The following is a 21977-nucleotide window of genomic DNA, read 5'->3' on the forward strand; positions in this document are numbered from 1 at the left end:
GCCAGGCTTCCCACTCGTCTACTGCTGCAAACCCCTGGAAACACATGGGAGAAGCCTTGAAGGTGGGGTTCTACACGGCCGGTACTAGTCAAGGGGAATAAGCCTTCCTACCCATGAGTGGCCTCCAGTTTTGCTATCCTAATAAGGTTTTTCAATATGTGCAAATGGCCCATGCCTCAGGAGTGGACCAAGAGATAGACTACAGTGTGTGTGTGTGTGTGTGTGTGTGTGTGTGTGTGTGTAAAATCCCTCTGGGGTGATGACACCATAATGCCTGACTTTGCAGATAAACAATTTCAACTCCAGGGAAGCACACAAGGCTTTGACATGCCAGGCATCCTGATCCCAATTCTGTTACCAGTTTTCAGCTGGGTGAACGCGAGCAAAAGACACTCTGTTCAGGGATCAGTATCTTCATCTATAAAACAGGAAGAACACTATCCACAGAGTCACTGGGGTAATCCAAAGAGACCCTGGTTTTAAAAGTACTTGGGGGGGGGAGGGGATACAAAGCAATGCATAAGTGTCGAGGGTTATTACTGCAAATCCTTGTCTTTCTTCCAGTGAGTGCTCTGCTCCCCCTCCCACCCCGACTGAATCCTGCATGTCTCATCCTGTACTACAGGAACCACCTTATACCTGTTCCGGAACAAAGGAAAGCATAAAGAAGTCAATTATAAATAGCCTGAAATCTCAAAATACAGACATTAGAAATGGAATTGGAACATCTGATAATACAAAAGAAGCTTAAGCTTATCTCATTCCTAGTCACAAGGACTTCATTCTTGTATTCTGTATTTCAAATAAGTAGATATATTCTCTTTAATGCCAAAGTCTGAGAAGGAATGGGATGGGTGACACCATAAAGAATAACTGCAGATGCTAGACACCAGAATAAGCTGGGCTTCTTACTGAAAAAAGTCAGGGAGGGTTTGAAAAAGTCAAAGGTTTGAAATATCTTGGTGAGGTTTTGTTTTTTTTTTTGTTTTTTTTTTTTTTTTTAAGATTTTATTCATGAGAGACAGAGAGAGAGAGAGAGAGGGAGAGAGAGAGAGAGGCAGAGACACAGGCAGAGGGAGAAGCAGGCTCCATCCAGGAAGCCCGACGTGGGACTGGATCCCGGGTCTCCAGGATCACGTCCTGGGCCAAAGGCAGCGCTAAACCGCCGAGCCACCCGGGCTGCCCTTTGTTTTTGTTTTTAAAGAAAGTTGTCTCCAACTGGTTTCTTCAAATAAAGTTTTAAATGAGTATGCAGCAGAATAGGTAAAGGAAAGCTTCCAACTAACTGCTAAAGACCAGAGCGTAACTTTTGGAATTGTAAACACAGACCAATAATGTTTACTATGTATCAGGCATTGTTCTAGGGGCTGGCCATCTATGAAATCATTTATTAGTTTAATCCACACAACAGCCCTATGAGGTGGGCTCTATTATTATCCCCCTGTACAGATGAAACTGGAAAGACCATGATTAACTCCAACAAAAGTCTGCTAAGAATCTACCCACATCTGACACTGCATCATCTTTGGAGGGAACCCAAACATGATTTTTTGTCACTCCCTCCATGAAAAATTCCCTCCTGAATGCCAGGGGAAATCACACAGTGATGCCAAGGAGACATCTTCCCTTTCCTAAGCAGTGGTGGGGACAAATGATGGAAGCTAAGAGAAGTATATAAATAATACATTTTCAGAAAGCTACACATAAATCCCTGAACAAGAAAGGGTTCAGGCTACAATCCCCTCCCTTGTCCCAGACAAGGACGAAGTTCTGTAAACGTCCATTATATGGATCACCTTACACCGCATCAGATCATGGTACTAGAGTGTACCAGCTACTGCTGGGAAGAAAGACGGAAGGCAAACTAGGGTGAGAATCAGGACCAGCGGTTCCAGGAGCTCCTGCTTGCACAGAAGAGGTCTGCTCTTCCATTCCAGCTTCTTACAAAAGGATCAGCTGAGGGAGGTAGAGCACCGGGACTCAAAGATTTGCTTTATCAGAGCTGGTCTGGTCAAGCAAATCTAACTACAGAAAAAGACGACGGCTCCAGTAAGGGTGGCTTCATGTACCGGTACCTGACACGTGTGCAGACACAAATTCAAAGGGGAGGGGATGAAAGCAAAAGAGAGCTGGGGTGGGTAAGCCATGCCGTGGGTAAGAAAGGATCCTGAAAGTGTGTGTGGTTCCCCAGTCCCCATCGACCTCCCGTCTATCTGTGCACTCCGATGCTTCTCCCAACAGCCCCACCCACCTAAGAGTAACAGAGCATTCACAGGGGAAACAAAGGTACCATTCCTTATGAGTACCAAACATTTTATGGGGATCGGTGGCATATGCAGCGCCTGCATTTGGGGAAAGCTAGAGACACGAAAGCCGAAAGCCAACACCTCACTTGTTAGGAAGTTACTCATCAGCAAGTGTGATGAACCTGAGAGAAGAGAAGACTGCAGATTCGGAACTGGTGTTTGGCACCTGGAGGAACATGGGAAGGTGAGTCTCTCTTTGGGGGACTAGGATGAGAATGGGAGGCAGCTCAGCTCCAAAGCACTTACATCCGGTTTCATTTCTCCTGAGACCTGGCTTGCTCCTAAGCTCAAAGGGAAGGCCAACAAAAGGTTCGTTTGTTCTTTTTTTTTTTTTTTGACAGGGGGTAGGGGTAAGCGGAGAGGGAGAAAGAGAATCTTAAGCAGGCTCCCTGTGGGGTGGGGCTTGATCTCACAACTCAGAGATCATGACCTGAGCCAAAATCAAGAGTGGGATGCTTAACTGATTGAGCCACCCAGATGCCCCAAAGGTTCTTTTAAAAATGGACTCAAATCTTCCCAATGCCTCAGATGGGCTAAAATAAAAACAAAATGGCAGTTTAGTGATTTCCTGACAGCTCCTAAGAAACCCCTGCTCTTTGCCTGTCTCCTGGGTTCCTTAGTGGCCTCTCCATAGGGCATTCTTGCCTTTGCTGTCTTTCAGTCCTACAAAGGCTGAGCTGAGAGAGGATATTCACAATTCCCACCCATCTACTTCCTGTAGATCTGGGGTTTTTAAAGCCTGCTGAATTAGCCGTGACCAGGTTAACATATTTCAGGCCTAAAAAACAAGTCATGGAATGAGGAAGAAAACCCAATCCATTTAATTCACCAGCAGAAAAAGGGAATGTGATCAGGGAGGCTTCAAAAGTACTAGTATAATTTAGCATATTCCATTCTATTAGTATAATATTCTATTATTAAATTCTATCATTTAAGCTGAATGGTAGGCCCTGGTATTCATTTGATTGTTCTTTAAACTGTATATACACTATATCATACTCTATTAATTGACTTTTCTATAATATAAAAAATATTTATGGCACTTGTTCTCTAAATATGTGACCAAAGGCAAAATTCATTTTAAAAATTAAAAATTAGCTTCATAAAAATCATGCCTGTACTTGAAATACCACCATATTAAAAAACATCACAAACAGAATGTTTTCTAAATTTTGGTAAGCAGGTGGGAGAAGAGGAAAAAGGAAAGGCAACAAATAACCTAAGGGGAAAAAAATTAAAGATAACTTGGACAGCTATTTCTTAGAATTTTGTGGAAAACTTCTCCTTGCCATGATGGAGACAGAACCCAACTGTACAAAGGTCCTTTCTCTATTTAATATCTTCCTTCCTCCAACAAGAACAAGGGAAATCTTAGAAATGAACCACTCAGCAAAAAGATGAGAGGCTAAAGGTGAAGAGAGATAGCCTGCATAGTCAAATAATCAAGTTAGCCACAGAGACCTGGAACTCATCAGTTCAGACACACAGTGCAGGTAGTGTTGTTATCACATGACCCTACTTTCCTCTCCTAGTTTGGTACTGCAACGTCCACTAGAGTGACCACATGCCCCAGGAGGCTACGGCACTTACTATGTATTAGTAGGAATCAAGATATGCTGTTAAGTACGAAATACTGGAATTCAAAGACAAGGTGAAAAATCATAATGTAAAACATCAATTATTTTTACAGACTGATTACAGACTGAAATGATAGTTTGGATATTACAGGTCAAATAAAAACACTTAAAATCATTTCTTCTGTTTCTTTTTACCTTTTTAAAAAAGATTTATTTATTTTAGAGAGAGAGCACACCCACAGAAGTAGGGGGCGGGAGGGGCCGAGGAAGGGGGAGAGAACCTCAAGCAGACTCCCCACCGAGTGCAAAGCCCCATGTGGGGCTTGCCCCTAAGATTGCACCCTGGGCCGAAACCTAGAGTCGGAAGCTCAACCAACTTAGCCACGCAGGCACCCCTGTTTCTTTTTTACTTTTTAAATGCAACTACTAGAAAATGTTAAATTATATGGCTCACACTATATTTCTATTGGACACTGCTGGTTTGGAGATCTGAGTCTAAAATGTTTACGGATATAGCCAATCAAATTAAAACTAAAACTCAGAAGGTACCGAAGTCTTCAATTCCAGTTCATTTCTTCCACTTAGACTTTATGCTTAGATAACTAACAATATTTTACAAATGACTACTAGTCACCTAAGCAGCAAACAGTAGATGGAAGGCATTGGTTTGGATTTAGAAACGCTTTTGTTACTCAAGCTGGAACCATCTAATAGGAAGGTGGGCAGAAAGCTAATTACGGGGACATACCGACATCACCTACTCTTTCTGTTCCCTCTTCCAGCATGAATGGCTACAAATCTCTGCCTTTCCAACTTTAGTCTGGCTCCCCCAGATGTCTTCGCAGAGCTCTGCATGGCCCCTCCTTGCATACAAACCCGTAGGGTTACCCTCTCCCCTTCCGTACAACCTCTGTGTGCAGCCTTACTAGCATCGCATCCACTGCCATGCAGTCCTGTTCCTTATGTTTCCTCACAGGCTAGGTGGGCTGCAGCACACGATGCTAAAAATTGCTGATATGGGATATTTAAAGTACTACTTGGCTCCCAAGATTGAGGATGAAGAAGGATCTTAGATACTATTCTTAAAATCCAAGAAAATAAATCAAGCTCTTTAAGAACTGCTTCTGAGATGCCAATATGTACTTAAGTCTCTTCTGTCATCAATTTGTAACAGGGGCCACTGCGGGTTTCCTCATCTTTGCCTCCTAACCACCCAGGACGGGGCCTGGAACACTCCTAGAGCCAAATAAAGATGTGCTTTGCATTCCTGTCCCACTCTTCCAAGCTAGCCCCACTGCCTCTTCATACAAATGATAGATTCTACTAAGGGAAAAGAATTCTTTCCTCTCCACCAATTTAAATTGGATAAATGGTGTATTTGCCAAATCTAGAGCCTTCTTCATGCTCTTATAAGACCTTGTCTTAGATGATGCTCAAGCAATCCTCTTTTGTCTCGTATCTCTAATCTTTCTGGCCTCTTCCTCTCAGATTGACAAATGTAAGAGAATCTGCTCAATCTTAAAAAGGCCGTCCTTAAGTTCCCTGCCTTTCAAGCTGTCACTCCCTCCATTTTCCCCCCTCTGTGGCCATATCTTTTACTAGAGGGTTCTAAAGTTACTGCTGCCACTGCCTATTTTTCTATTAACCGGAGGTTGTGAAGGCATGTACCTACAGTAAATAATATAAGACAGGGATCAAAACATGGAATGCTGTCCCTCAATACCCGTAAGTTTTGACATAGTTAGAAACAGAGGGAAGCAAATTTAGTAGCAGCTGATGACACCTCTCCCAGATAAGCGTGAGCCCAGGCATCATTTGGTTTTGGGCTATAGCTGTAAAGCGTAAGGGCAGATCCAAGGGCACCATCTAGGAAGAAAACAAGACCATCCCAAGTCCAAGGCAAAGGCAGGAGACAAGACCACGAATTCCCTGAGATGGATGGAACAGCTCTCACTTCTCTGCATAGAGTGCCTGTGGCTTTGCTGATGGGCAAGAAGGGGTCTCTCGTGGGATCTTGAGCCATAATGACCACTGTTAAGTCTACCCAAGGGCTGGGGACACAGGAGAATAGGAATTGATTGCTTTGGATGTTTCTTAATCCTCAGATAAGTGCCACAACTTCCTGTTAGCCAAAGAAGAGTGCACAATGGGCTTAAAACAAACTTCAGCACTTCAACGAACAAGATGAGAAAGTGAAATTAGAAGACTGTCCCTTTAAAAACTAGCCACTCCGGGGATTTGGTGGTGGTGGCCCTTCAGATTGGAGGGGGAGCAAAGCTTGCTGAGGCATGCCCAGTGCCATGCCGGTCTTCTCCACCTTCGTATCCCCAGTGCTCCGGACAGAGCACGGCACGCAGTGTGGATGTATGTGGGACGGTACCACCTCCAGAGCAGACAGGTGGCCCTGGTCCTCCTTGTGAGCCCAGAACGATCCCAGGGTAGCTTTGGGCATCAATGACCTCAAAGACTTGACTGGTCTGACCAGAAAGTCTCTACCTCCAGAAATGTGCTGCTGCTTCTTCCTCTCTTCAGCTATGTGAACTAAATACATTTTCTCACGCTGAGGGGCACCTGGTTTAGGACTTTGCTGGTACTTATTTGTCTATTCTACACATGAAGCTCCAGATGATACTGAGGAGACAAAGTGATTCTGGCCAAGAATTCTCTCGGAGGCACCTTAATTCTCTCGACAGAAGTCGAGCACGACTCCAACTTATGATCCGAGGGGCCGGAAGGAAGGGGAAAGGAGGGAGGGCAGGAAGTGCCTGGCACACAGGAAATGATCAAGCATTAGTTCTTCTTTACGCTTAAAACTTTCAGTGCTGGTTCGCAGCACAGGCGTCCCAGAAGGGGTTAGCCAGGCCGCATCAGAGCTCGCGAATATCTGGAGGGGAAAAGGCAAAGGAGAGCAAACTCAGCAGTCGGCTCTACTGTGCACACATCCCAACAGTGATGAACGTCCATGAGAAGATGGAACACCTCTCACTCCATAATTATTTATCTGTTAGAGATGAGAGGATGAGAAGCCAACCTCCACATGGTCAGTGAGCACAGAATCGTGCTTTTCTCCCCGAGCAGAAAAGGAGCAATGGAAAAGAGCAATAAACCCTGTGCTGAAACCCAACAAAAATGTAAAGAAACACAAGTTTCCTGTGCTATGCAAATACCTCTAGCTCTAGGACACAAGTGACAATCACAGATGCTCAATTCGGGGTGACAGGGGTGGCGAAGCAACCACAGAACACACACAGAAGCACTGGGGAGGCGAGGACCAGAGATCCCACTCCTGATGGACATTTGTCCTTCTACTACTGAAGGAACCTTCCCTTGACATGCATCACGCAGCCCAACCTAAACTCAGTCTTGAGAGTCAGAGGACCCAAACCCTCTCTCACCCCAGAGCTGAGGCAGACGCCAGCCCACACCACAATCTCAGGCATGAGGCTCAAGTTCCAAAAAGTCACAGGGAGCCCTACGTACCTCGGCCCAAATCCTGGCAGCGTGACAGTAGTCACGTCTACCTCAAGATAAATGTCCTCTCTGAATCCATACATGAAAAACTAAGATTCCAAATACAAGTGGACATGGTTTGGACACTGCTACCAGCCGTGAGTGGAGATGAGAAAGAAATTTCCAGAGAAAAATCTACTGACTAGGTGGATGCGGCAGGATGGGGTTGAGGGCAGAAAGGCCACAAAACACATTCAAACATAGAATGTGCTCTCTTTTCTCTCAAATTTAGGTTCTACCTAGTTTAGCCAAGCCTAAAGAACATGGTGAAACAGTTTTATGGACTGATCAAACGGGGTCAGATAAATTAACTTCCTCAATCACGGCTGGGAATCGATGGCAAATATTCCATCTGTTGAGCCTCAAATTATGCAGAAAATCACAGCTGAAGCATAAGCCCACAACCTCCCTTCCTGCTTTTTTTTTTTTTTTTTTTTTAAGATTTTATTTATTTATCCATGAGAGAGGCAACACAGGCAGAGGGAAAAGCAGGCTCCATGCAGGGAGCCTGATGTGGGACTCGATCCCAGGACTCCAGGATCTGACCTGAGCCGAAGGCAGGCACTTAACCGCTGAGCCACCCAGGTGTGCCCCTTCCCGCCTTTCTAGTCCAGTTATATTAAGTGCGGCCTAAATGCCTTCTCCTTTGACAAGGATTCGGAGTGCGTTTGCTCTGGGCTTTGGGGAAGGTGATTTTCTGCTCTATCTAGATGCAATTATCAGGTTAATTGGAAGTGCCAGAGGCCATCTGCGTCTTAGTTCTGGAGGAGGCACTGACCAGAAAGAGGAGTTTGGCTACATTTGCAATCTACCTGCTGTGAACAGGCCAGGAATTGGTTTGGCTCTAATTAAGTAAAAAGCAAGTTAGGTTTGCTTTTTCCGGAGGGGGTGGGCCCCTCTGTGAAAGAGGTAACTCGTGACAACCACGCTAGGCTTAAAAGGTGAACAATTCCGTGAGGTCTCGTACCTTGGATCCCTTGTAACCGGTACGGGCCAGTCCTCTCCTGGAGACCGGCTGGCGGAGCAGCCCACCACCTGAGTGCTGCTGCTCCCGAGTCACCTCCCCACGTGCTGCTGCTCCCCTTCCCTGAGCTCCCTGTTCGGGTTGCCCCTCGTGGGCCCCTTGGGGCCCATCCCCACCCTTCCACTTCCTGTCCCCACAACCAACTCCTTGGACTTCAAGATTTGGCACAAGCAGCTCATCCTCTGTGCAGGCCTTCCCTGCCCTGCGTTGAATGGTCGGCCCCCTCCGTTGGCACCCACCGGATCCGCAAACACTTCCATCCTAGCACCCAGACTATTCCTCATACGCATTTGCTTACTGAACCTTCTCGCTGGAATGTGATCCTAAGTGGGGAAGAACTTTTGTTTCCTCTGTTCCTAGGACAAAGGCTGGCAATTTTTTTTTTAAGCTGTGAACTTCTTGTTAGGCGCAATAAATAATAGGTCTGTTAAAGGGAGATGATATTATAACTTTATATTTAGTTGGTTCTGCATGTGCAGCTAGAGCAAAGCTGAAATGCCCTCGCTGGGCATCTCGGACAGGGCTGGCGCTGTCCCTGGGTCACGGCCACGGCTGTGGCTTGGCTGGTGTAGCATCCACAAAGGAGCGAATTACACAACAGAGGAAAGGACTTTAAACCGTGACTCCGACTCTGCAGCGCCTGGAGAACGCAGCCTTACACGTTAACTCCTGCACGTCTGACTGCGCGAGGGTCCAAGATCGAAGCCGTCGGGGAGGGTATGACTTTGGCGAGGGGCTGGGCCAAGCATGCGGGCACTTCGAGGGGTCCCCGTGAGGATTAAACAAGTCAGGTGGCGCGAAGACTCAGAACAGTACCTGGCACACAGCGAAGCCGCCAGCGGATACCAGCTGGAACCACTGTAAAGCCCCCCACTCAGCTACTGGCTTGAATGCCAGACTCCCCTCAACCGTGTCATCAGCGCGGCGTCTCTCCCGTGTTTTCTACATGGTGATGCTGAGGGGAGGAGTGTAACGCCGATGTAGAGGCCCGCGGGGAGAGGGCTCAGGCGAATCCCTCCTCTGTGGCTCGCCCCCTCACGAGTCACATGACCGCGAGCAGCCTCCTGGACGGCGGCTTCGGGACGGAGTATGTGGGACAAAGGCAAGGAAACACAAAATTAACATTGTGGCTGCTCCTTATCAGAAGACAGACAAAGCCAGATACACCAGCGCTCCAGAAACGAAGGAAGCAGCTTGTTGGCTTTGGACTGGAATTTCCTAGGATTGTTACCATGTTGTACGACGCTGATCTCAGTGTTTCTCTGACACGGCCAAGATCCTGTGACTGTATCAGAAACAACACAATGAAGGCTGGGGTTGTAGGGGAACAAAAGTGCTTTCAGGAAATGTATCATTCCCAGGCAGATGGCGAGAGTACGCAGACCTCAGAGTACCTGGGTCCCCGCTGGCGGAGGGGACGCGTACAGGCCAAACAGAAGCAGAAGAGCAAGTAAAGCTAATGTTTCCAGCTGACTTTTTCCCTTAAGTCAGTCTAAGTGTAAAAGGAATCAGGTGCTCGTACTGCCCCGCGCTCCGAGGCCCCCGAGGCCCCCGAGGCCCCCGGCGCCCGCACCACCTCAGGGCGCTCGGGGCGCCAGCCTGTCACCCTCCCAGCAGCGCCCCCTACGGCGGGCAAGGGGCTTTCCCAAACACGCGGGGCAAAGGCCAGAGCACACCCCGCGGCCCACATGCAGCAAACTGGGGGGGAAAGGGCAAAACTCAAGCAGTCGAGCAACAATATTCCAAGAACAGGATGCCTCCCGGCAAAACGTGGCAAAACCTGGGTTTGCAGGTCGATGTGACTCCGTGACAAGAGCAGCCACGACCAATGCAGCCCCAGGCGGCAGGGACAGTGGTTTAAGATTCGAAGCAACCGAATTAGAAATTCAGACTCTTCGATTTGTTTTCCTCTGTTTTGAGGGATAAAAGAGAGGAATAAAGAATGTGCTAGAAATTTGGGGAATGCACTCCAAGCCTCCCCCCACCCCTCCTCCACACACACGCACGCACGCACGCACGCACACACGCCCTACTCCCCTTTGCAGAGGCCTTTAATTAGCTCACACCCGCTCCTGCCCGGCTCCCTGATACACTCTGACACCAGCCTGCAGGCCGCCGGCTCCCAGCGGACCCCCTGCCGCTCTTATCTCCGCAGATGCCTGGTGAGTCTGGTATCCCCCTCCCAGCCCTCCTGGGAAGCCGCCCAGCAGGTGCCCATTGGCAACAGTCTTGTGTTACAGGCCTGAATGAATGATCCCCGCAGGAGCTGCCGACTGTTTTCACAGACACAGAAGGCAGTCAAAAGTCCACCGCGTGAACTTGGGATGACCCCAGCTGCAGAGTCACTGGCGGGTTCACCGGGAGGGCAGGCACGCTTTATTAAACAACTAATACTCTTCACAGATAACTTTCCGAAAAAGCAAAAGTGTTAACTCTTTGCAATCTTGCGCCGACAAGCAAGCGGAGGAGCTGTGCTGTGCTCCCGTGCCCGAGGGCTTGGGGCCCGACGAAGAATCTGACACAGAAGGATGGGGAGCAGGCGGCCTGGGGACGCTCGGGCCTCCGTCACCATTTGGTCTGCTGTTTCGTTCAAGTGGTCCACGTTTAAGTAAAAAGGCAAAGAGTGACGGTCTCAGGCCCCGACTTTGGTTAGGGCAGCGATAGCCCAGTGACCGGTGGCCACGCTGGCAGGACGCCCGCACCCCCACCCCCCCCACCCGGCTCACTCATCTCCTCACCCGCATGCCACTGGCCACACGGGAGAGAGGAGGGTGACCAGGCCGTGCAGAAGGCAACGCGGCCAGCACCTATGGGACTTCGAGCCCAAGCCGTTTTGTTCCCGGCAGCCAGAGGCAGCAGCTAGTCCCTCCCTGACGGAGGAACCAGACACGGCGCACGCTCAGATCCAAGTGCTCTCACGGTCAAGTTCCTCAGGCTTGCAGGGCAGCGGGCAGGCTGAGCCGGGCACACGTTCCTGTTTGCGGCTTTCCGGGAGCGGAACAGCAAGCAGCCGGTTCTTGGCCTGGTCAGAATCCACACAGAAGGTTCCCTTTCCCCTTTCCTCTCCCCTGACTCACGCACACTGGAGAAGGAGCCCAGAGACAACAATCGTAGTTAACATCACGCAGATACACACACAAACATTTGGAGGAATTCCAAAAAATTCACTTTAACCAACAAAGTTAGGGTAGCTGTGGCACCAACCAGAGGCTGCGCTGCCTGGTCGGTTTCCGCCTGGCTCGGCCCGGCGGTGGCTGCCCATCCCCAGCCGGGCGGGGAGACGCTGCGCAGGGGCCCCACCCGCGCTCTGTGAGAGGAGGAGGCCTCGTCTTGCTTCCAGGTGAGGAGCGATCCTGCTCGGATTTGCTCCTTGGATGAGACCCCACCGAAGGCCCAGTGATGCCAGGCGCCTCAAAGGAGCTGTATTTCCCTCCCTCTTCGGGTGGGCTGACCTTTACATAAAACAGATTGGTTTGGTTCAACAAGGCTCGAGGGCTTTCTGCATACCACGCTCGGTGCGCTTGGGGTTAGGACACTAAGATGAAGAGGACTGAAGTCTTGTCCTCGAGGAGCTCAAACTAGGGTGGAGACAGACACAAACAGTTGGACTCAACACTGAGAATGCTGAGAAGGTGTACCCGAGGTCAGGGCCCTGGGCCCACTGCTTCTCTCTCCTTCGCTTCTAGGAGGACAAGAAGCGGGGCCCGCAAGCTGCCGACCCCCAACTCAAACACGATACCAGATTTGTAGCCCTGGAGGCCTGATGTAGAGCTGGCGCAGTGACTAACCAGCCCTGAGAAGCTTTGTGGGTCTCAGTTTCTCCATCTGTCATCTGAGAGGGCGAAAAGCGGACCTTCAGATTCTTTCCCAGATCTGTGTTCCATGAGCGCCTGTGAACGTATCAGAGGTTGTGTTGAGGGTTCAAGCCTGGGAAGAGCTGCCTTTGCAGTGTTCCGCTGGAAGGGGTGGCAAGGGCTGTAGGTTCGAGACCTCAGTGGAAAGGGAGAGGTGAGAGAGTGAGGTTACGAGGCTTCCCACAGAGCTCAATTTTTTTTTCATAAAACCAAAGTAGACACTGTTCACTGTTGTGTTTTATCTTTAAAGAGAAACTAGTGACAAAGTCTTCTTGTGTTCCGTCCCAAGAATTTCTCTCTCCACACAGCTTATTCGTGGAGGCACCTCAATCTGTCCTGTTTTTAAACATTTTTAAAGAACGTTCTGCAGCAACCTCTCCTTGCTGATGGCACAGGACACAAAATCAAAAGGCAGGTAGCCGCAGGCTGGTGAGAGCTGGCTTCGTCCTTCTGCGCTGTCAGCGATTCTGTGACTGGAGATGGGCACGCCCGGCGGAGATTCTGGAGTCGGGCTTCACGCAACGTAGCCGGGGGGGCCAGGAACGTGCAGCCCGCTCCTGGGAAGTCAGACTAGCTCCCAGCTGACTTCCCCCAAGTCCGAAAGGCGCTCGGCCTCCGCCGGGAGCCAGTCAGGCGGGGAAAAGCCGTGGGCTTACGGCTGTGAGGCCTGCGCACTGGCAACAACTGCAGGATTCTGGCAAAACCACTTAACTTGTGTGACTGAGTTTCCCATCACAGAAAGGGAAGGGATCGTCACGCCTGCCCTGCTGGCCCCACCACGATGTCATAAGGTTCAATCACCTCACGGACGCACTTTAGTCCCTCAGGGGGAGACGGTGTGGTCTGAGGCAAGAGCCCGGGGCTGTCGAGGAGCCGCCGGCCTGTCCTCCTCTGCACGCTCCCTGTTGATCCCCCACGAGTCACTCAACTTCCCTGTGATTCAATTTCTTCTTCTGTCAAGTGTGAACAACGCTCACCCTCTTTAATGTCTCAGTTTGTGAAGATCAAATAATAACAAGAGCATGTTGCCCAGGCTACCTTTCCGTAAGAGTTCAAGGGGCTATTAGCAGCTCTCCTGTTGGACCTTTGGCATCATCCTTGCCAATTTTCAAGTTACCAATAAAGAAAATACAACCCCACTGGCCATAATATCCTGCTCAGAAACATTCAAAGGCAACATGGCTGAAACAATGGGCTGTTTGGAATCATGTTCTGCTTAATTTTCATTTCGGTGAAAACACTTGAGAGCTATTGCTTCCAAACCAATGTGTTGTATAAATTCAATAGCTTGCAGGAAATGTTTACTTAAACATCTTCCTCTAATAGAGCAAACAGATATTTTCCATAAATATTATTTTAATTCATTAGATTAGGAGAGACTAGGTTTCCCCCTCTTTCCCCTATAACCATTTCCCTAGGCTTCCTAATACCTTAAGCAGAGCCTGGGCCGGATCCAGTAACGTGCGCCTGGCCTCGTTTGATCCCGGCCGATGTCCTAGACTCCGAGTGATGGGAAGGGGAGGGGGAGATAGGACCCTGAAAGCAGCCTCTTCCGGTCGCTGTTTCTATACACGCAGCACGATTCTGGATCTCAGTCAGCTTTAGTTGTGTTTCGGAAGAAATCATACATAAACTTTAAAGCTGTAAAATAGTTCAATGCAAAAAACTCCAACAGGAACGTCACTTACTCACTGTGTGGGGTGAATGCCCACCGTGTGAAAGTGCTGGTGGCTGACTCTCAAACGAGAGCACACGGGGACACAGCCTGGATCACCTCAGTTTTCCTACAACAAATATTCGCGGCTGTCACAGAGTACACTGGCAAAAAGAAAAACCCCAAAAAACCCGATGACAGATGAGATCTTTGCCTTTCAGAAGCTTTAAGTCTCTGGGGTGCAGGGGAGCACAGACAATTGCTTCACAAAGCTCATCCCACCCTTGAAGAACGGAACACAGCGCTCTCGGCCCTCAGCCCCCACAGCACGTATCCTGTGGAAAGGGGATAGACCCCAGGTCAAACACTCCTTCTCTCTATATTATCACCCTCAGAAACCCACATTTTTGTAAGCCTCAGCCTCCAGCACCTAGCCCCTGACAATGACAAATGTCTGCTGAGGGCATGTTTGAGACGTGGGCATACGTGGCTATCATCTTCCCAGGGCAATCGTGGTCCCTCCTTAATGGGAGCCAGGGTGCCCCTGGAACTCAGAGCGGGGGCGGGGGCGGGGGTGTCTCAGGGCATCCTGAACAGGTGATGCAAGGCAAGGGGCGAGCAGGTGTGAGGGGGAGCCGGGGAGTGACCTGGACAGCCAGCTTGCTGTCACTCTCCCTTCACTCTTTACCTGGCCTCCCCACTCTGGCTCCTGGTTTTCGAGCTTATCCCTACCCTCCTCACATGCCAAACTAGGAAATTTCCCCGTTCGTGGAAATGGCACGAGGCGGGGGCGGCACCTGGGGGGGCTCAGTCTGGTTAAGCGTCAGACTCTTGATTTCGACTCAGGTCATGTCAGGGGCCTGGGATGGAGCCCCGTGTAGGGCTCTGTGCTCAGTGGGGAGTCTGCTTCTCTCCCTCTTGTTCTCCCTTTCCTTTCCCCTCCCCTCTTGCAAGCTCGCTAATAAATAAATAAATCTTAAAAAAAAGAGTGGCATGGGAAGGTTTCCCCACTGTTATTTAATGGAAAAGAAAGAAGCAGGCATCTTTCCCTCGTGCCCGTGTGAGGCAAGCATGGTGTGCCCATTATTTACGGACTCTCACCCCTTCTGAAAGAATCTTCCTCTTCTCTCAGGTCTCTCACAGGAAATGTCTCCTCACCTCCAACACTGCGAAAATTACTTAATGTAATGTCCTGATATAAACTTAAATTGCTCAGTCACCATGTCCCACTTCACCACAAAACTCTGGTCTCACCACACAGGCCGTCTGTGCGCTCCCAAACACAAGATGCCCAGATGTCCACATCTACAGCACCATGGTTAATGATTTACAAAGCCTCTCCACCTGTGTTCTCTGTGGGTGAGGGGGTGCTCACAGGCAACCCTGACGGTAGAAACCCCAAGTCTAATACAGAGCAGGTGTCAGCTTCTACATTATCAGATAAGAGTCAAGAAGTCCTGTCAAGCAACGTTCTAGAATTCAGGAGACCAAAGAAGACGTCCAAGGCTCTATTACTTTCTGTATGAACCACCCTGGGTGAGTTATTTATTTCCACGGGCCTCAGTTTCTTCATGGTGATGGTACTCATATCACCTGTCTTACAGAAAGGGTCACAGGTATACCAATGTTTCATCAACAACTTAAAATCAAAATAAATATAAAGCAGTATTATTACTATCCCAGTAAGGAAGGCTTAAATCCTATTGCTTCTTTCCTCCGAGAAGCAAACTACAGAACAGGTCACTAGAATTAACCGTACTGCTCTCAGGCACAACACACCGCCCCCAGCCCTGTCCGTCTGGCTTCCTGACCCAAGCCATGGTATCATCAAGCCCCTGAAAGCCTATCTGTGAGCAGAACCCAGAGACAGACACACCTCTACAAGATCTCAACAGCTGTCCAAAGACTAAGAGGAGGCAAGAAAAGACAGGAGTGAGAAAGAAAATGGGTTTCCTTCCTGCTTTCACTTTGCAGGGAAAAGCACCCCTCTCCCCCCTTCACATACTCTGTGCTAAAAATCAAATCTTTTGCTCTAAAATGACATCCTAATGGCTTAGAAATGCTGAAAGCAGCAAAGTCCAGGAGATGGAAATTACAATTTCACACGCACAGGACCACACGTGAGGCAGCCTGAAGCTCTGGCCTGCTCCCCCCACCAGGGCAGCAGCGAAGGCCCGAGGGCCACAGATCCTCTGAATAATCTGGGGTCAAGCACGCTGGGTGTGTGACAAAGTACAGTCGGCTTTCTCAAGCGCTTTTGAGTCCATACGTTTTCTGTTTAGATAAAGGAAACTCTTTCAATCCTTTTCTCCCATTTCAAGCCTCTTACACGAGAGTAGGGATCCCCGGAGAGCCAAGACTAATTCCGACAGCCTAGAGATCACAGCTGGCAAACCAAGAGCCCCAACACAGAGGAGGTGGAGCAGGAAGTGAACGGAAAACCGAGCTTTACTCCTCGTTTGCAACTGCCTGTGTTCTAGCTTCTACGTGGTCCAGGTTGAGCAGAGGATCTTATCTGCGAAGCTGTACCATGTGGAGGAAGATATCCAGGCTCCCAACCTTCACTTTAATCAAGGTCACTGACCACCGTGGTCTTGCTCTTCTCATCTGTATGAGAGAGAAGCCCGCCTTCCTTAAAGCGTCCAAGTGAAAATTAAGTGAGATGGTTCTGCACCTGACGTGCAGGAGCTGCTCAGTAAAAGCAGGCTGCATTAGCCACGTCCCTTTCTGATCTTTAAGGATGATACTGACCAAAGAGTCCCCTCTGTCTCCTAAGAAAACACCTGGGAGTCAGCTTTCCTTTAAAATGAAGAGAGGTTTCTGGAGATAACGATTAAAAAAAGGAGAAAGAAGTAAAGGAAAACAGACCTTCCACAAGGAGTATTTTGACCTTTTACTGCCAAGAATCGGAATTTGATTCGTCCTTCATGTGTTTATCAAAATAGGTTACAGTTCTCACCTCTGCAGGAAAGGGCACGTCCTGGATGAATCCTACTGAAATGCAGACAGGGATCACTACCGCATCTCTGGGGGGAACCAGTCAACCAAGGAACCTCGAACATATTATTCTTTCACTCGCCATGTTTACACTGGGGTAGAAAACCACTATTCTTTGGGGGACACAAATATTTCCTGCCTTTTCAATTTAGCAACTGGACATACTTTTCCACCACATAGACTGCAGTTTTGGAAGACAGAGTGGATTCCTCTGAAATATGAGATGTTCAGTCTTAGAAGATAACTTAAGGACCTGATTCTTAACTGAACTACTATTAGGGCATCAAGACAAATGTGAACTTTTGCGATCTTTCTGTTTCAAAAATAGAGCTTCGATGGGAGTATCATCTCCCTGCTGCTTCTGGCTATTGAACCGCTTGCTTCGAGTGAAAACGGGGCAGCTAGACCCCACTCCCTGAGCTTCATGAACAAGGCTGCTAAGTAGGGCAGTGGGAACACCCGGGGTTGGTGGTCACTCATGGGATTCTCATGCCACCCAAAACACTTGCAACTCTCACAGATAGCTGAGATTTGACCAAGTCAGGATAGATCACGGATGGGTCACTCAGTGTCTAAAATTTGCCTCAGCCAAAAAGAGTTCAGACTAAGGGAATCATTTTAGCATTCCAGGTTATCAGAGGAAAATAAAACAAAAACTCTGTTGCCAAGAATTTGAGTTATTTCTTTATATACAACTTGAAGACACCTCCTCTTGGCTGGAAAAGAAATCCCTTGGGTGACTTGTTTAGATCAAAGCCATTTTGAAAACAGAAAACTCTGCATTCTCTAAGGGATATAGCACTGTCTGACTTGATATTCATTTAACTTGAAGTTTTGTGCCAATTGAATATACTAAGACCCTGATACTTATAAGGAGGCATTCACCTATGACTAGCTTGCAGGTACATGGAAAAGCTATTATGGGGATAATCAGCTCAACTATAAAATGAAGCAGTCATACATAATGACAAAAACAGATACAAGTCATAAATTGCCTTTTCCCCTTCAGAATCCATGTAGGCAGGCACTCAGTACATTCTTTTGTGCAAAGATAAAACTTCTGCCTTGAATAAACAGTGCTTTCAGCCTTGTCTGAGCCTTGTAAATACACTGCCCACAAAACACACACAAACAAATGCTGTTTCTTAAACAAAAGGCAGATGGACCCCTCTGCCCTCAACAGTCACCGTATATACGACAGAGACTGGCTGATGGCAGGGGCTGGCTGAGGGTCTCCGGCTGCAGGGTTCATTGCATCACCGTTCGGACCCAGATCTGGTTTCCTGGGCACAAAAGGCCAGTGAAAGGTCCTCTTGGAAGGGAAGTGGCTCCTCTGTACACTGCACCCCAAACAAAGACCGAAGAACTGAACAAAATTCTACCTAAAGTCCTAGCTGGGCTTTCTATGAACCTATCCAGACAGACTCATCTCTCTCTTTCCCCTTCTCTCTCATGTAACTTGCTTATATTTATCTTCAGATGGTTTTCCTAGAAGCTATCAAAGTTCGTTCTAAGACTGAGCAGGCCTTTTTATTTTTTTTTTTTCTTGTTGTTGTTTTTAATATAGAGAAGCATGTCTAGAACCAATCAAGCCATTAGCAATATCTCAAAAGTGTAGCTGCAGATGAGAATGGAAGTGCTAGTGCAGAAGAGCGGGTCCTGACTCTATGGTTACCTGACTGACCCTGGGCAAGTCACCTGACCTCTCCGGGCCTCAGTTTCTTCCTTTATATAATGGAGCTAATACTCCCCATTCTATCTCCTGAGCAGAAAAGCAGAAAAAAACCTGTCCCTTTGACATGGTTCTGGAATTTGAAATGCTGTGCTTTTCTTAAATAAATTCTATTCCTGGAAAGGGCTCTAGGAGCAATCGTCTTGTCATGGTCTTAGGAAGGGGATCAGATCTTTGAGGTTCTACTCAAAGGGTTAGAGTCCTTTTGCCAAGACCAGGCAGGGAAGTCAGGGAACAGATGCTCACAGCTTGGTGGCCAGTCCCTAAGTCATATCACCTTATATCTGGAATCCATAAGCAGATGTACGGGGGCTGGGCGATGAGAAGAAAAGGCTCATAGAAATCAAGGGGACAAAGGGCACAGATTATTTCCTAGGTCTATTTTCTTGAGGCTAATATTAAATAAACTAAATAATAGTTCAAATTGTAATGAAAAATCCCAGAAATGGATATGATGGACTGAAATAAAAAATTTGTTGTGAATAATTCACAGCATCTATCCAGGGACAAGTAAGACGTGCAGATCTATTACCTTCTTATGTGACAGAATGAATTCCCTTTTAATGTCTCACTGGGTTTTCACATTCTTCATCTCTTTTTCTCCTCAGCTCAGTGGTACCAGAGCAGGGCGTGGCGTGGCGGGGCGGGGCGGGGTGGGGTGGGGGCAGCAGAGTTTAGCATCATCTTTTCATTGATTAAAGAAAAAAAAAAAAACAACCTCAAGATTAACAGAGAAAAAGATTATTAAAAGGCAGGAATAGTGTTAGAACCTGGGTAGCCCAACTGCCAGTGCACAACTCTATGTCTGCAATAGTGCTGTATGATCTTTGGGAAGCCATAAGCCTGACAATCTGATTTGGGACACTTGGGTGGCTCAGTGGTTGAGCATCTGCCTTCAGCTCAGGTCCTGATTCTGGGGTCCTGGGATTGAGTCTGGCATCGGGCTCCCCACAGGGAGCTTGCTTCTCCCTCTGCCTGTGTCTCCACCTCTTTCTCTGTGTCTCTCATGAATAAATAAATAAAAATCTTAAATAAAAAAAAAAAAGAGCCTGACAATCTGATAAAAACTTGAGATTCTTGCTCCAGAATAATACATGTAGATCATATTTCTAATTATTTTCGAGAAGTTTATGGAGCTTCTCCACTCCACTCAAAGCTCAAAGAACCATGGCTAAAGCCCTCTGGTCTTTGCAGCCAAGTGGGCCTGGCTGGTGGGCTTGGTGAGGTGCAGTCCTGTCTTCTGACCCCATTCTTTAATCATGAGCACTCAGGCATTCTTTAAAGAAATACTTCCCACAGACCAACAGTTGATTATTGTGGTCATTTGCACTTCCTTAAACTCCTCTTGTGTACACACAAAAGCAAACAAAACATTCCCCCAAAGCAACATTAAAGGTCTGATTTCAACCCACAAAACTTCAAGAAAATGGAGATCTTTAGCCAAACTACATACGTACAGAAACACAGATGACCTGAGTGCCTATTTAGTTGACAGGCCTGGCTTTCGGAGCTACCATTTCCAACAAGAAATAGTAATGTTAAGTTTCCTTGCTTTCTCATCTTAGATATTCGGCCTAATTTTTGTAACACACCCAGGGTTCTTGGTATCCAAATAAATTTACACAGCAATTCCTCTGAGTAGCAGCCTGTGATGCCAACACTGATTAGTTTACTAAAGGCCAGAGAATTACATGAAAAAGGACCCCAACCACATAGGGAGCAGGGTTCCCATTCAAGAGGCCTTGGGCCCTAGAAGGCAGTCCTCCTATGCAAATCCAAAGACAATAAAAAAGCCTGATATTCAATAAAATGCCTGATCAGGGCCTCACAGGCCTTCATATTGATTTGGGGGTGAGGACTGGGATAAGGAGTACTCGACCCCTTTCTGCAGAAGGTTCTCTTCTTGTGCAGACGCTCGGGCTTCTAAAATTGTTTTCCAGGGGAAGCAGAAGAACCAAGGAACACATGAGACTTCCATAAACGAGGGAGAATACAGCAACGGCCAACCCTTTTCACCAGGATGGTACAGAGAAACTCTGAAGAGACCCGCAGAGGCCACAGGCAAGCTACCAACTTCTTCATTCTTGTCTAGCAGGTTAGTGACAAGGTTCCTAACAGCCAAACTGGCCTGGATGGAGTCCGATTCTCCCACTCTTTGTGCCTGACACCCTCCTCCTCCGTAGCCTGGAACACTGTGGCTTTCGTGTCAGGGGCGCTGATGGTTCCCTGGTGGCTAAAGTCTGAACATTTTACATGGATGCAAATGTAAGAGTCAGAGTGAGGACCCATTTCTCTTATCTCGCCTCTATTTTTCAAAGTTTTCATAACGTGCTAGCTCATTTTATCCTTATAGTGAGCCTGTGAGGTAGGTGCATTTCTATCCAAGGTTGAGGAAGGTCTCTCAATAAATAGTAAGTGCATTTCTCCCTCAAAAACAAAAAAAGTAATTATAAGACCAAAGAGGCTTCCCTATGTTAATTAAAATTTCATCAAATTAAATAAAATCTCGCAGTTGGGGCATTTAGAACTGAATATCAAAGTGCATCTGTTTATGCCAAGTTGAGGAGCTAAAAGGACAGTGGGCAATGAGTGCAACTGCTACAATGGCTCACGTCGCCGTGGGGGTGAAGGTCCCAGGTTGCATGAAGAATGATTCATGGCAGAAGTGTGTGTGCTCATTCAGGCTCTGAACCTGAGTCTGGTTCCCAACCGTGATTTAGAAAGTCTTTCCTGCTCCTCTGCTGTCTGTTTTGAACACAGGCCAAAGAGTATACTGTTTGATGTAACTACCGTATTGAAAACTGACCTGACTAAAGAACTATCACCTCTAGAAAAGAGTGTGGAAAACAGAAATAAATCCCCAGCTTTCACACCCCGTCACCAAGATCGCCACGCAATACAGAAGTGTTGCTCAACTCACTTTCTCACCTGCCCTTCAAGACAGCCTCCCATGTGGCACCACTACGGCTTCCCTATGCTAAAGCCAGCTTGACAGCCTCACAGACGGGGGGCACCTGTGATTTCATGGCCACACAGGCTCCAGCAGAAGGAAGCAGAGCACAGGTGCCTTCTCAAACCCTGTTCCTTCACAAGGAGGTCAAATGCCAGGAGGAAAGTCTGTGGAGCTGACAGGAAGGGGAGGGAAGCAGAGGCAAAGAGTAACTCCCCTCCAACTACCTTTCCTTTCCCAGCTGCACACATATAATCAGCTCCTGCCAGAAAAGAAACTGCAGAATAACAAGATGTCTACCAAACAAGAGGCCAATGAACAAAAAAGCCCACCAGACAGCAGGACACAGGAGAATGATACCACTGTCCTTCCT

The 21977-nt window shown here is 47.8% G+C and overlaps 1 protein-coding gene across 5 annotated transcripts in view; it reads right to left on the reverse strand.

Annotated features, from left to right (window-relative positions):
- Window positions 1–21977, reverse strand: part of VPS13D (vacuolar protein sorting 13 homolog D) — a 239847-nt gene that overhangs the window by 57350 nt on the left and 160520 nt on the right. The gene's annotated exons all lie outside the window — the stretch shown is intronic.

This window comes from Vulpes vulpes, chromosome 2 (assembly GCF_048418805.1).
Source record: "Vulpes vulpes isolate BD-2025 chromosome 2, VulVul3, whole genome shotgun sequence".
Classification (NCBI taxonomy): domain Eukaryota; kingdom Metazoa; phylum Chordata; class Mammalia; order Carnivora; family Canidae; genus Vulpes; species Vulpes vulpes.